Below are 16019 nucleotides of genomic sequence, written 5' to 3'. Positions count from 1 at the left end.
TCTTTCTTCCTTCCTTTCTTTCCTATGTTTGGTAACTCTGATGATTTTTTTTTTACTCTGACACATGTCAAATCTTATCAGATAAAATCCTATTTTATCTTTGTGACTTGAGATTCTTAATATCGCTTAAATTTTGAAAAAGCTACCTTATTGATATGAAATGTTGCCTTCATTTTAAGTAAGTGGTACTCAGACAAAATCCCTTCACCACTTAACCAGTTATAATCATACTGATTCTTGCCATTAAATAGTCAACTAGATTTATTGCTACAGATATTTCTTATTTATTTAATATGCAATGACTTTCATATAAAATTACATTTACTTGTGGTTATTTTTATTGTAACAAATAATACTGCACAAAAATGTACAGTGATGACATTTATTTTTTAATGCATTTATTTAAGTAGAAAAAGGGAGTTAGTTAAAATAGCTAAATAAAAACTGGTTTACAGCCATGGTTCTTTAATTAGAATTTGGGGATAGAACACTTTTCTAAGATGGGCACTTAGAAAAATCCCGGTTCTTCTCCAAGCATCCCATGGTGTTAAGGAATTTAATGGCTCAATTTCTCAAGCATGAGTATATGCAACATGGAGAGCACAAAAATAATACAGCACTGGGGAGCCTGGGTGACTCAGTTGATTAAGCGTCTGCCTTCGGCTCAGGTCATGATCCCGGGGCCCTGGGATTGAGCCCCACAACCAGCTCCCTGCTCAGCGGGGAGCCTGCTTCTCCCTCTCCCTCTGCAGCTCCCCCTGCTTGTGCTCTCTCATGCTCTCTCTCTCTCTCTCTCTCATAACTAAAGAAAATCTTTATTAAAAAAATAATATAGCACTTTCTCTTTTTGGGTTTTCAAAATCTTTGCTACTTGTACTTAAATAAGCAGGACTCATAGAATTCAAAGAAAACAACCTCATTCTCTCCTCACAACTGTGCTATCCAGACAGACATCCTCAGTAGGACTAGATGTCCCCAGCTTCTGATTTAAAATCTCAGGTAAGTTGCTTTCAGGGAGTAGAGAATTCTAGCCGCTTGAATATTTAAAATGTACTGTTTTACATAAGAATAAAATTTCAGCTGTCATTTATTGTGAAAGCTTCTCTGTCAGTGTCAGTCTGCTCTAGACAGGATGTCTATTGTGGGAAGGAGGAAAGAGGACTCTCTTTTTCTCTCTGACCATCCTCCCCAGCTTGCTGACAGGGATTTCTGTTCCTTGCAGTCAGGGGCAGAAATGAAGAGTGCTGAGAGGCAGAGAACATCAGTTGGTACTTTCCCACCCTGATGTCAGGCTGCAAGGGGCTGAGTGCCCCGGGGCTCCATCACTGGGATTCCTTGGCTTGGCCCCCTTCAGTACTCTAATGCATTTACTCAGCCAGTGGCTCATGATTCCTCCTGCGTCCCACCCTTGGGTGTCCATCGAAAATCTCCAGCCTCATTCTCTTCAAGGTCTCCTTGCTTCTCCTGGTATCCTTTTGGAGCAAGGTCTAAGACCACTCAGGTTGGGTTTCTTTCACATGCCTGACTTGTGGAAGGACAGGCCCTCCCAATACAACCCTCTCCTGCTTTGCTGTGACAGACAGACTCTAGGGTGCTCTAATACTTCCTGCCTCCTGGCGTTCATGCCCTTTGTGATTGCTTCCCCTTGAGTAGAGGTGAGACCTATGACTTGCTTTAAATAAATAGAATATACAAGGTGACGGAATGTACGTGACTATGTGCACGTGATTGCATGATCACATTGCAGGAGATTGTGGCATGTCTTACTGGTGTCTCGTTCTCTTTCTTGCTAGCTTTGAGGAAGCAGGCAGCCATGTTGTGGAGTTCCACATGGCCAGGGACTATGGGCAGCTGTTAGAAACTTAGAGTAGGCTCTAACCAACAACCTACAAAGACTTCCAGGCAACACCCAGCAAAAAAAAAAAAATGGAGCCTTTGGTCCTACAGCTGCAAGGAACTGGATTCTGTCATCACTGTGGAAGCTTGAAAGTGGATCCTTCCCCAGACAAGCCTCATCTGAGACCAAAGCCCTGCCAACACCTTGACTGCAGCCTTGTGAGACCCTGAAGTGAAGAGCCCAGTTAAGCCATGCCCAGCCCTGACTTGTAGAAGCTGTGAGATAATAAAGGTGTGTTGTACTAAACCTGTAAGGTTGTGGTCATTTGGTATACAGTGATAGATAATACACCAGCCATCAGAGTTAAAAGCCCAAACCTTAGTCTCTTTTGGTTCCTCGGAGTCTGTTAGACTCAAGTCTACCGTCTTCCCCAAGTTGTGAGTCTCCACATTAAGTTCCCCACATGGTCCCATTGCAACATCTGTTTCTGAGACTAGAGGTGAGGAAGAAGTCCTCCTTCCTTCTCCTACGGTGGGAAGAGGGGGGGAAAACCCCATAGAACCTCAACAAGTTTCTTCCAATGAAATTCTCTGTAAAGTTTTCAAGTGATATCCTGTGGCTAATGAAATTCTCTGAGTTCCAACTCAGTATTTAAATTTCTTTTATAGGCCGGTTGAGAAACTCTTTTTGGCTATTTCTTTTGCAATTTCTGCTTGGGTGAATGGCATTTCATTCTGTAGGTTGGGGGCAATTATCAACTCCATTGGGATGGGGGTGGGGTGATGGGCATAGTCCCTCCAAGGGCAGGCAATAGGGGGAAGAATTGTCTGTAGAAAATTTTAAAATAATTACAAAATTGCCAACTGCCTTATGTCATCCACATGCAAGCATTCTAAATAATGTTGATAATAAAATGCTCTCTGAGAAAAAATCTTTCATTGATAAAAATTCTAATATAAAAGTGGCGTATTCCTGGGGCAGATCTCTCCCACTGCTCTGCCCTTGGCACAACACTGTGTTATCTATTGTCTTTGGGCCTCAGATGAGACGGAGAACAATCTCCGGCTAGGTGAGTCCTGTTAACATCCAGATGGGCAGCTTAGTTTCTAGCCTTCACGGTGCCTTCTGCCCTTCCTTGGGCCACTTTGCTGCCATGTGCTGGTGGTACAGGATCATAGGGTTCTTGTCTCACGGAAGGGAAGAATGAATCTTGCGGACAAAGGAGAGTGATCAAAGTGATAGAGTTTTATTAAGCAAGGATACAGAAAAAGGTCTCTAGAGTGAGAGGGGTCCCAAATGGGTTGCCACTGAGGGTTTTTAGTGGCCCATGCTGAACCGATCACTGCGGTGGGAGGGACCAAAGGCGCTGACTGACAGCCCAGAACCAGAGCACTCTGGAGAGAGCGGTGGTCAGTGCCTCAAAACCGCAGGGGTCTCCAAGCACAAGTCATCGGCTCTTGGGAAGCCCAAAGTGGAAAATGGATCTGAGGACACAGTATGCAGCCCCATTTTCATCCTGCCGCATTTTCTGATCTCACCAACTCTCACCCAGAGATGCTTCCCTCAGAGTCCGTATGGAGTTGGAGATCTTTTAGCAGCATTTCAACTTTCCTCAGCTCCACATTCACAAAATTTAGAAAACAAGCACGAAACAAGTCTTTTGAACAGTTATCCCATGAAAAGCTGTGTTTCTAGAGCCCCATAGTTAACCTAGACCTACGACACTGTTTCCCAGCACCAAAGTAGTAGCTCAGAAGTACCGGAAGGAAGGAGGGTGGACGGAGGAAAAGAAACCTCGACTTTCGCCCTCAAGGATGCCAATCAATTCCAGTTTTCCCTCTTTGAATTTCTTTTAGTTAGTGAAAGCAGGTACTAATGGAGGTCTTTCATAAAGCAAAGTGGCCTAATGCAAACTTTTGAAACATGGGAGATACCCGTATTCCATTGGATCTAGAATAGTTTAATTAAATATCCTGCCTTATATGTGTGTATGAACCTTTTTTTATTTTTTATTTTTTTTTAGGGCTCACGTGGCTATGGAGGCGGGGAAGTCCCGCAGTCCGGCCTGCAAGCTGGAGAACAGGAAACCTGGTAGTGTAATTTCCTCTGAATCCAAAGGCCTGAGAATATTAAGAAACAGATTTCGTCTCAAAAACCTGAAAATAGTTGAAAGACAAGTCTCATAAAAACATACCAAGTTTCCAATCATTCTAATCGGAGCGATTCTCGGTAGTCTAGTTTTGAAGCCTCAGGCCAGAACAAATGTTTAAAAATAAGAACCCTTGGTATAAAATCCGAATGTCTAAGGTGTGATCAGTCAGGAATACAGACTATCATTTTTTGCTTCCTTCAGTCCTTGGTGTGTGGCACAAGGGAAACGGACTGAGAGGTCCTCCTAGAGCCACTAAAACAAAAACCTCACAAGGCTAAGAGCCACAGAGCCCTCTGCAAAAGCAAAAACCCTCTTTGAATTTCTGTTAGTTAGTGAAAACAGGTACTAATGGAGGTCTTTCATAAAAGCAAAGTGGCCTAATGCAAACTTCTGAAACATGGGAGATACCCGTATTCCATTGGATCTAGAATAGTTTAATTAAATATTCTGCCTTATATGTGTGTTTGAAGCTTTTTTTATATGATAACTAGTGTAGTTTCTCTGCTTTGCTTTTAGAAACACAAAAATGATTTGTCTGCTGTCACAAAAACCACTGTCTCTCCAATTCAGATTTTATTTCAGGTAGATAAATTATCTAAATCCTTTACTCTAGACCCTAGAAATGAAGGATAGAAAATGAGGAGAGGAAACCAAGCTGTTCTTGGGGAAAGACATGGGAAGAGGAGCTGGAGAGAAACAGTCAAGGTTTTCTTCTCCAGTACAACCAAGGAAAAAACTGGCGCCCCTCCCACCAGGAGTTTTGGCTTCCCCTCCAGGGACTTCAGCTGGTAAGCTTTTTTCTAGGCTGTAGAAAATTGATATTAAGCTGAGGAATCCATTAAAGGCTGTGACGTTTACTTGTTATTTATTAATTTCCCCTAGATTGTGCAGAAGAACTATGTTAAGAGGATGCCTAGTACTGATACCAAGTAAGTACTCCGCCTACGGTTGCTACCTGGTCTTATTTTGTTCTTGCTCCAAATTCAGATCATCTTCCCTGTCACTTCACTACTCTCTTAATATGATGGGATTTTGTTCCATGAGTGAAGACGTGCCTGGAGACAGGTTTGTCAAAGCTCCTCTTCCCTGCTTCACACAGGCTACATATTTGGCGTTTGACAGGTGGTCACGCCCTTGTCCATCCATTCAACATTCATCCAGCAAATATTAGTTGAGGGAGTCCTCAGTGCCAGTGGCTGTCTGTGTGAGCAGAATCCTACAGGTTTGCCCTACCACGCTACAACTACTCTAGGTTAGTGTCCTACAGGAGCTGCCTTTTACAGGTAATTACCTTATCCAGCCAGTATTTATGAGGTGCCAGCCATGTGCCAGCTATGCTGGAGACCAGCGACACATGATGCATAAGATATTGTCCTGGCGCTTAAGCACTGTGTGCAGAGCACTGTGGGAGCACACAGGTGAGAGGAGCCAGTTTAACAAGGGGAAGAACAGGCTTTTCCAGGTGACGTGTAGATGGTACTTTCAAAGAAGAGCCAGGTGCTCAGAGCCAGGTGCTCGTGGCCATATGGATTCCAGGTGGGCAGATCAGTGTAGGCAAGCGTCAGGACCAAGAAGCAACGTGTTATGATTCTGTCACAGAGTGAGAAGTGAGAGACCCGACTGGGAGGGAGGCAAGGTCCTGGAATGCCTCCTGGAGGCACCGAGCTTTGCCCTAAAGGTAATAAGCAGCCATAGGAAGATTTAAGCAGTGTGGTGACAAAATCACATTTGTGTTTCCAGAGGTCTTTAGCACAGTAGTGTTTGCAAAGGTGAGGAGAGGCAAAGATAGGTCAGAAAGTGCAAAATAAAAAGGTCAAAGGATGCCGCGTTAACATTAGACAACAAAAAGTCCTTATGACCACATCACATAATAAAAAAAATAATAAAAAATGATTTAAAGATTTGCCTAGAGGTATGAGGAACTAACAAAAACACAATAGTCACGAGAGTTTTTAACATGCAGGTTTTGAGAAATATAAGCAAAAAACATAGAGTTATAAAATGCTTGAATAAACCAGTATAAAAGAAACATGCTTTTTTTTTTTTAAGATTTTATTTATTTACAGAGACAGAGACAGCGAGAGAGGGAACACAAGCAGGGGCAGAGGGAGAGGGAGAAGCAGGCCTCCCACGGAGCAGGGAGCCCGATGCAGGGCTCGATCCCAGGACCCTGGGACCATGACCTGATCTGAAGGCAGATCATCTTCCCTGAGCCACCCAGGCACCCCAAAAGAAACATGCTTTTTAAGCTCACTCGGTACATTGATGACAATCCACCATAAATTCATCCCAAAGAAAACCTCATTAAATTAAAAAAAAAAAAATCCAGGTCACATTCACTAATCACGCTGCAATAAAGGGGGAAATAGATAACAAACATTTGTTACCACTATAAAACGTTTCAAGCCCAATGAAAATGTATAGCTTCTCAAACCTTCAATAACCAGTTTTAAAGTATGAAGTGAATATATTTTGTCCATATTGCAACAAAAGTGTAAAATAATCAGGAATTCACTGAAGCACGAAGGACTTATATGAGGGAAGATACACGTTTTTGATTACGGAACATAAACAAGCCTTGACTACATTAACATATTTCTGGAGGTCAGTTATTCCAAAATTTATTTCAAATGTAAATATCCTTCCGAAACAAAGTTTCTTGTAGAACTTGACAATGATTTGAAGTTCATATGGAATGAGTTTATCTAGCCAGAAGCATTTTAAAAAGAGAAATGCTGCAGGAAGGACCATATTATCAGAAATTAAAATACAGTATGTGTTAAAAGATACCAATTGTGTGTTGCTGAAATAAACTGAATGGTAAGACAGAGTAGAAATCCCAGACAGCAGCCCTGTCTCTCTATATGAAAATAGTATTTGAAAAATGTTAGTAAATGTCTATTGAATGTACTCAATAAATTACTTGCAAACCATGGAGAAAAAAATACAGCTAGGCCTCAAGAAAACTGGTCCAGTTCTCAGAATCCAGCCCAGCTCCCCTTTTATAAAGAAAGCCCTATAGAGTTTATCTGATAGAGGACAGTATCCAGGCTTAAAATTATAGACCTTCCTGGGGCTGGTTGTTTCAGGAGCATAAGCCAGGATGCACGTTTCACTCTTCCTCCAACAAAAGGAAAAGGGTGTCATGGTTTGGGGGGTGAATTAGGATGGAGGAGCAAGAGAACCCTCAAACACTGGCATCTCAGACAGAGCTGCTCCCTATTGACTACAAACATGTGTGGAAAACAGTGCACCATCTTAAGGTGTCCAGAAATACAAAGGCACACAGTTCTGGTGCCTGCCTTGTGATGGTGACTGTTGTCATCTCCCTGCCTCTCCTCATCACTCTCTGTCCCCGAATATCCCCTCACAAAACTTCTGCTATTGGCTTAGCCTATTACTATACCCGAGGGCTGCTTCACCCAGTTCTCTTCTCCTGAATTCTGGTTTTTGTGTGTTTTTTTTTTCTTCCTACGCGTGGGACTTCCTAGTCAGTTTCCTTTGGGTAGCTTTTCTCTAAGCTTAGAAAAACACTCATCTTTATTGCCACTTGCCAAGCACCTTCTTATGCCATGCATCAACCCTTAAACGATTCTGCAATTCAGTGATTAAGTCAACTTTGCATATGTGATGGAACAGTGCACATGACTCACCTCCAGGGAATGTTTAACGCATTGGATGACACCAAGACAGGATTCACGTAAATGCTCTTCCTGTCTGCGGCCTCCTTCATTACTAAGTTTATTCAGTCTGGTACAGGTATGTGTGGAAGGGGTAAACTTGAGCTTGGAGCCAGAAAACCTAGGTTCCAATGCTGGATCTTGCACTTACCAGCCGTTTTGACCAAGTTCCCTGAGGTTAGGCAGTGCCCTGAAAGGCTCTGGGTTGCCCCCTTGTGAACGCGTGATAAACTGGGTGAATTCAGAGCCCTGCACACACCAGTTCCTTTTTTTGTGCTAGAACAGTGCTAATGTCATGGAGACCCTCGCTGAGGAGTCGCTTAAATAAAACACACACACACACACACACACACACACACACGCACACACATATAATGTGAAGGTGCCAGAGTGGGCTCTACCTGGGAAAACAATAGGCAGCTTAGAAATACAGAAATCAGAGCTAGAAGGGACTTGGAGAGCTCCCTACACTGAAATAGGAGAAAACTGTGACCCCGAGAAAGAAAGTGGCTTGTATCATGAAGGTAATGGATTTACAACCAGTTTCCCCAACTCTCTCCTCAGTAACCTGCCTCTTTTCCTTAACATTGAGTTGGCATACTTAATGAAGCCACAAGAGGGAGACAGTGAGCAGGGAAATGTGCTTGGCATTCCCAGTGTCTTGGGGAGGCTCCGGGAGGCTCTCTGGGAAGGCAGACCTACAGCTGTGGTGCGTGTACTAGATCTGGTTGGATCCTATTTCTATCCCATATTACCTGAAGGTTTAGTGGATAAATTAATTCATCTGAGCCTCTGTTTTCTCATCTGCTCAAAGGAGATACTATTCTATAGAAAGATGTTTGTAAGGATAATGGAGATTGCAGATAAAAAGCTTAGCACGAAGTTGAATCTCAAGATGGGTGTTAGTGATGCCGACAGGTATAGCGATAATGCTTTCATTTCAAAGAGCGCTTTTTGTGCCCTCCAGCCCATCTCATCCCTATACTGTGGGTGAGGTGAAAGCAATCACTCGGACTTGGTCTAATTGTTACGTACTCCGGTCTCCTCTTTACTCCATCTTCATACTCTGGAAAGTCTGAGCACCTGCCAGGGGAAGGAGAGCATGGATTAAGGTAGAGGGAGAGACTGAGACAAAAATCTCACCTGATCCCCTACTCTGTATGATTTGGGTTGTGGGTGGGGCACCAGAGACATTGCCATGTCCTATTTTCCATTTTGTGGAAAGTGGACCTTGCCGTAGGAGGTGAGGGTTGGGGAAGGCTCCAGGATGCCTGGCCAGGTGGCACCACCGCCTGGCTTCCTTCCCTCTCAGTGGAGGCCACTGGCCTCTGATGCAGAAAACAGCCTGACCCTGACCCCGAGGCTCCTGCATACCAGGACTTGGGCATCTGGAACACATATCATGGAAATATGTCAAGGAGAGACCTTGGAATAACTCATGATCTCTGGGGCTGGGAATGTCTTTGGAGGGGATTGAGCCAACCTGTTCATTTCCACTGAAGCCGACAGATGAGAACAGATGCTCGATGCCATAGAGTGGATCAGCAGAAGAGCCAGGAGGAGATTTTCCCAGAGGCACAGTTGGTAAGTGGCCAGATTAGGTCTAGAGCTCACATCTGCTGCCCTGGGATTTTTCCACTGTGCCACACGGGCCCCCATCCTGGGAGAAACTTGGCTTTGGCTCACAGGGATAATAAACGTGGAAACTAGAAGTACAGGTGGGTGAGAAGACACAGTATCTGCTCACTCCCTTCACTCTCCTCCAGAGAGAAAAAAAGAGGTGACAGTGAGTCTAAACCCCAGTTTTGGATTGAGCAGCTTTCTGGGTCTGCTGGTATCTCCATGGCTCTCCCTGATGTTTTATGTAGCTTTTGTATCTAGAGTCGCCTTCTAATAGAGGATAAAGGCTGCAGCTCACCTAGAGTGGGGAAGGGGGTGCAATTTTGTGACCTTTACGTCTAGGAGTCCCACCAGGTTCTCAGGGTAAAGACCAGAGAAAAATGCCCTTGTGTTTCTGGCTTATCTCAGGCACCATCTGCTCTTTGTTACAGGACACACTGTGACTGGGTAAGATGCTGACCTGGCAGCGTGGAGTCCTGCCTGTGTGTGCTGCTGTGTTGCACACAGCTCAGATGAAGAGTGAAGAGCCTGTTCTGTGGGCCCTAGTGTGTGTCAAGGCCTGGGCTTTATGGATCAAGGTGCTCAGGTTTGCAGAAAGAGCAGGCACGAGCTACACGTGGAAGGTGGCATTGCTGGCAGGGGAGGAGGTGTTCAGATTAGCCGGTCCATACTAACAAGGAGACAGTCAGATAGGAAGAGCGAGAAGCTATGGGGGCAGCTAACCAGATGTGGAATCACTGGGGCTCAGGTCGGCTGGTCATTAGAATATGTCTCTTTCGGTTCCGGTCTTGGACGATGAAGAAAAAAACCTCACTGGTGTCACTTTGAGTTTAGCAGCTGAGCAGAAAGGAAAATTTGGACCATCTCACTGGGAAGTCCTGTAGCTGCTCATCTTTGGCCCCTTTGCTTCTCAGTCTTCACAGCAACAAGCTCTGGGAGAGAGTCCAGGAGGTGCTCTGTGTTCTGGTTTTCCCTTGCTACCACTGACCATCTCTGCTCCCTATTAGCTCCTGCTCGTACGGTTTTCGTACCCTTTTCCTAAAACTCATAGCAAGAGCTCAAATCTTATTGAATCAGGCTTCATTGGCCTATCAAAATGTTTCTATATAGAGTGGATCTTAAAAGTTCCTATCATAAGAAAAAAAAAATGTTTGTAACTATGTGTGGTGACAGATGTTAACCAGACGTTGTGGTGATCATTTTGCAGTGTGTACAAATGTCAAATCATTCTGCTGTACACCTGAAACTGATAGAATGTGATATGTCAGCTATGTCTCAAAAAAAGAAGTATTAAATGCAGAAATCCAACCTCATAACTCACTGGGAGAGCTTTTGTGCTGGGGGTGGTGGGGTGGCAGGGGAACAAGTTGCAATCAGCTTGCATTTGCATAGTGCTTAACAGTCTTCAAAACACTTTCACACCCTTTGTCTCTCTTTATCACAGACACCAGAGCCCAGGAGGGCAGATAGATTCCTTGGCTGGGGCTCTGAAGAACTCTTGGGGCTCCCCCGTGAGCTTGGCGTGGAGGCACAGGTCCTTACCGATGAAGAGTGGGGGCTCTTCAAAGACCCGTATCTCTAGTTTCAAATCTGGACTTAGCCCTCATGTGCTTTGTGATCCTAGCTTTGTGTCCCAACTTCTCTGAGCCTCAGCCATGACATGGTGCTAATGATACCTTCCTTGTACAGTTGTTGTGAGACTTAAAGGAGATATGTAGAAAGCATCTGGTCTAGCACCCTGCTCAGAATAGACCCTTGATACCCTGAGTCAGCTTCTCTGTTACTGCGATGGCACATTCAGCCCACAGCCCCAGTCCCCTTGGCTTAAAGAAAAGAAAAAAAAAAGTTTATATATAGTTTTAAGTCATCTACTATTTTATTTATTAAAACAAGTTATAATGAATGGCTGCTGGAGAATAACATTTGTTTGGATTAATGAATATACTAGACGAAACTTGAGATAACTGATCATTCCAGGTTCAGAATTTAGAGGAAATGACACCGGGAGAAATATTGTTATCAAGCCACTGAAGTTGGATTTGGAGAAATGCTAAGATCTTTTATTTAGCTTTTTGTGGAATTTATTTTTTCCTGCTCCAAGGTTACAAGATAAAATCCAGCATACCAAAAATATGTCTTTATAACTCTTGATAAAACGGAAGTGTTGGGGGGAATTACTTGCCATAGATTGTTGGTGTTCATTATTTGCTGTGAAACTCGTTCAAAAAAAGTGAGATTAGATTTCCCTGAAATTGTAGGCCTTTAGAATTCACCTTTTGAAAAAAATAAGAAGCAGTGCTACTGTTTCCTTTTAAAACACACACAGACACACATACACACACACACACACACACACATATGTTCAATTTGAGTGGTTTGATTGATCTAAAAGACATTCTCTAAGAAGTTCAGGTAAAAACCTAATTTACAAAATGATTGCAGAGCAGTAAATGAGCAGAGTTGAGTGAGCTGACAGTAGTAAAGAAGAGAAGAGAAGACTGTAATGTGTGTATATTGCTTTGATGCTGGCGTGGTTAGTTGGGCTACTGTCACTAAACAGACTCTGTCCATATGGGTCTCTAACAGTTATGTATTAGTCATGTATAGGCACAAGTGTCTGAGGTTATATAGTAAGCATTTTCAGAGTGATTTCTTAGGAATAATACTTTTCTTTCCTGCATATTTGCTATCTGCAGAACCATTTTGTTCATAATCATAGAGGAAGCCTACACAGAAAAATATGCTACGTTTGTGCTTTTAATTTGGAATTATACAAACACCAGAAAAAAAATCTTTTATTAAGAGAAAGCAAAGCAATATCCTTCCTAGATTCAACACAATGAAGAGCAGTTAATAAATATATCACCTCAACTTTACATGACCCTCAGTTTCTAATATATTTGTCCTCACATTTTCCCTCTGCTCTGATCTTTAATACCAGATGTCTGAGGCTTTTCCTTTGTCTCTTGCTGAGGTTGGAATTTAATTTCCTCTGATGATATATCTCAACTCCCTCCTAATGCATCACCTACAGCCACTCCCTCCTTTGACCCAATAGCATTCAATAGAAATGTCCCCCTGTGGTACCGGATACCATTAAGTGAAATCAGAAAAATAAATAAGATACATTCCCATCTTCAGAGGTATAATAGACTGGTAAGAAAACATATAATTTTTAAATGATGGCTAATCTTGGCAGATTAAACACATCTAATTCTGTTGCCTCATGAAACCTAACAAAAATGACAGTAAGAGGTAGGAAGAAAGTTATAAATCTACAAATCCAAAAAATATGAGAGAAAATGGTGTCACATTTTTTCAAATGTTAGTAAGCAAACGGGTAAGTAGTAAAAAACTTAGCAGCCCACAGAAAGTGTAAATCTTACTGATAGAGCTAGAAGCCTGGGAAAAGGCTGATCCTCATTGGTAGAAGTCAGTAAGTCTCAAGAATTGGAAGTGCCTCCAGCTGGATGTATCACTGGACACGGTGAAGCACTGGTTCTAAGAAGTTAGTGCATTAGTAAATTAAGTAAATTCACTAGGAAGAGTGAATTCAGATCTCAGAAGGCCTAGAGGGTAATCATTTCTAACTGGAACAACAATACAGGGTTCCAGAAAGAATGTCTCCAGAAAAAAATAAATGAAACTGATGTATTATCCTATGAGTCTGCAGACATTGAGAGATTTGCATTCATGGTGGGGTATTTGGGAATTAATTCCTTTTAGGTATACGACTCCAGGAAAAGAAATGGTTGAAAGAAGATACAATTATAACAGGCATAGTAATTTAGCTATTAATGTCTAAAACACCATCTATCGATCCAACTAAAAATTACGATAAAACTCTATTGGGAGGATGAGGGAAAAGAAAGTGTTATTGTGGGGAGGGGTATCCAGAGTAAGGGAGGAGGACGTAGGGGTTAGTCCGTTGTCTTCAATAATGGGGCTTTAGTTATAAAAGCCCCAAATTAAAAATAGTATTAAATACATTGTCTTAGGGGCACCTGGGTGGCTCAGTCCGTTAAGCATCTGACTTTGGCTCAGGTCACGATCTCAGGGTCCTGGGATCCAGCCTCCTGTTGGGCTCCACGCTCAGCAGGGAGTCTGCTTCTCTCTTTCTCTCTGCCTCCCCCAGCCCGCCTGTGCTCTCCCTTCCTCTCTCTCTCAAATAAATAAAATCTTTTAAAAATAAATAAATACATTGGCTTAGAGCTATGGAAGTAAACACAAAATGAAACAACTAAAAATTTAAATGCTTGCTTCTAGAGAAAGGAAATTAGTTGAGACCAGGGTTAGGGAAGACTAATGACCTTCTGGCTAAATCCAATGAACATTTTGTTGTTATTGTCTTTCTTCTCTGAATTCTTTAGTATTAATGGGAATATTTCTTCCTGTTGAAATATTTCTATATTAACAGTGTTAAACAGTTTATGTATATTATTTAAGATAATCCTCTCAATAATCATATGACATATTATCTACATTTTGCAGGTGAATAAACTGAAGCTCGGGGAGCTTACTGGTCCCAGCTCACACAAGGAATGGGACTCAACCCTACCTCTGCCTGAGTCTGGAGTCTCTACTCAAGATTACTAGTACTGTGGCCCTTTCTCTTGCTTTAAAGATAATTTGATCCTCAAAATTGCCATGTACTATATGTTGGCTAACTTGAACATAATAAAAAAAATCAGAAAAAAATTGTCATGTGAATTTATTTCAATTATTATTTTTTAAATAATGCTAATGCAGCTACCTCCTATAGCAGCCTCTTGGTCCATATGAATGCCATGCATCCAAATGTAGCTTGCCCTACTCTTTAGGTTCCTCTGCCATAGACAACAGTTTGTCAATGTCCTACCTTCAGACTTCTTTGGGGCCAAGTTAGGAAAGAATTTCTAAGCCATTGCAAACTCAAAGTGTCATGTGCCAGTTAACATATGACCTTGCTTAGGCTCTGCTCTGGTGGCAGCTTGGGGCTGGCTTATGGTTTTCTGAAGCTCAACAAGTAAAATTCCAGACTTGCCTTCTGAAAACCCCTTCCCCAAAAACCTCCAAAGAGTTCCCTTGCTGGCAATGTCCACAATAGCCAAACTATGGAAAGAGCCAAGATGTCCATCGACAGATGAATGGATAAAGAAGATGTGTATACACACACACACACACACACACACACACACACACACACACACACACACACACACACACACAATGGAATATTATGCAGCCATCAAAAGGAATGAGATCTTGCCATTTGCAATGACGTGGATGGACCTAGAGGGTATTATGCTAAGTGAAATAAGTCAATCAGAGAAAGACATGTACCATATGACCTCACTGATATGAGGAATTCTTAATCTCAGGAAACAAACTGAGGGTTGCTGGAGTGGTGGAGGGTGGGAGGGATGGGGTGGCTGGGTGATAGACATTGGGGAGGGTATGTGCTATGGTGAGCACTGTGAATTGTGTAAGACTGATGAATCACAGACCTGTACCTCTGAAACAAATAATACATTATATGTTAAAAAAAAAAAGAAGAAGATAGTAGGAAGGGAAAAATGAAGGGGGGGAAATCGGAGGGGGAGATGAAACATGAGAGACTATGGACTCTGAGAAACAAACTGAAGGTTCTAGAGGGGAGGGGGGTCGGAGGATGGGTTAGCTTGGTGATGGGTATTAAAGAGGGCATGTATTGAATGGAGCACTGGGTGTTATATGCCAGCAATGAATCATGGAACACTACATCAAAAACTAATGATGTAATGTATGGTGATTAACATAACAATAAAATAAAATTTTAAAAAAAAGGGTTCCCTTGCTGACCATGCACTTGTTTTTTTGTGAGGACTAATGTGGGAAATGCCAAAAAATTCTGTGGTCCTATAAATTCCCTTCAAATATCCTCTTTATTTTAATAAACAATTCTTTTATTTTATTTACTTTTCTTTCTTTCTTTCTTTCTTTCTTTCTTTCTTTCTTTCTTTCTTTCTTTCTTTCTTTCTTTTTTCTTTCTTTCTTTCTTTCTTTTTCTTTCTTTCTTTCTTTCTTTCTTTCTTTCTTTCTTTCTTTCTTTCTTTCTTTCTTTCTTTCTTTCTTTTTTCTTTTTCTTTCTTTTTCTTTCTTTCTTATTTATTTCTTCCTTTCTTTCTTTTTCTTTCTTTCTTTCTTTTTTATTTATTTTATTATGTTATGTTAGTCACCATACAGTACATCATTAGTTTTTGATGTTGTGTTCCATGATTCATTGTTTGCATATAACACCTAGTGTTCCATGCAATACGTGCCCTCCTTAGTACCCATCACCAGGCTAACCCATCCCCCCATCCCCCTCCCCTCTAAAACCCTCAGTTTGTTTCTTGGAGTACATAGTTCTCATGGTTTGTCTCCCCCTCCGATTTCCACCCCCCTTAATTTTTCCCTTAATGTTTCCTAAAAACAAAAATATTATCTTCTTTTTGTTTTTATTAACATATAATGTATTATTTATTTCAGGAGTACAGGTCTGTGAATCATCAGTCTTAAACAATTCACAGCACTCACCATAGCACATACCCTCCCCAGTGTCCATCACCCAGACACCCCATCCCTCCCAACCCCCTCCACTCCAGCAACCCTGTTTGTTTCCTAAGATTAAGAGTCTTTTATTTTTTGTCTCCCTCTCTGGTTTCATCTTGTTTCATTTTTCCCTCCCTTCCTCTAGGATCCTCTGGCTTGTTCCTCAAATTCCTCATAT

At 42.1% G+C, this 16019-nt stretch overlaps 1 long non-coding RNA gene across 1 annotated transcript; it reads left to right on the top strand.

Moving 5' to 3' along the window:
• The first annotated feature begins 9142 nt into the window (after window positions 1-9142).
• LOC113914239 lies at window positions 9143-13949 on the top strand. Its single transcript, XR_003517418.1, has 3 exons — window positions 9143-9253; window positions 9721-9875; window positions 13781-13949. It is a non-coding gene; the product is annotated as an uncharacterized LOC113914239 (long non-coding RNA).
• Window positions 13950-16019: the final 2070 nt, after the last annotated feature.

Source organism: Zalophus californianus, chromosome 11, assembly GCF_009762305.2.
Source record: "Zalophus californianus isolate mZalCal1 chromosome 11, mZalCal1.pri.v2, whole genome shotgun sequence".
NCBI classification, from domain to species: domain Eukaryota; kingdom Metazoa; phylum Chordata; class Mammalia; order Carnivora; family Otariidae; genus Zalophus; species Zalophus californianus.
Note: the sequence above shows the minus strand (reverse complement) of the source record. Positions and strands in the feature narration are given on the sequence as shown.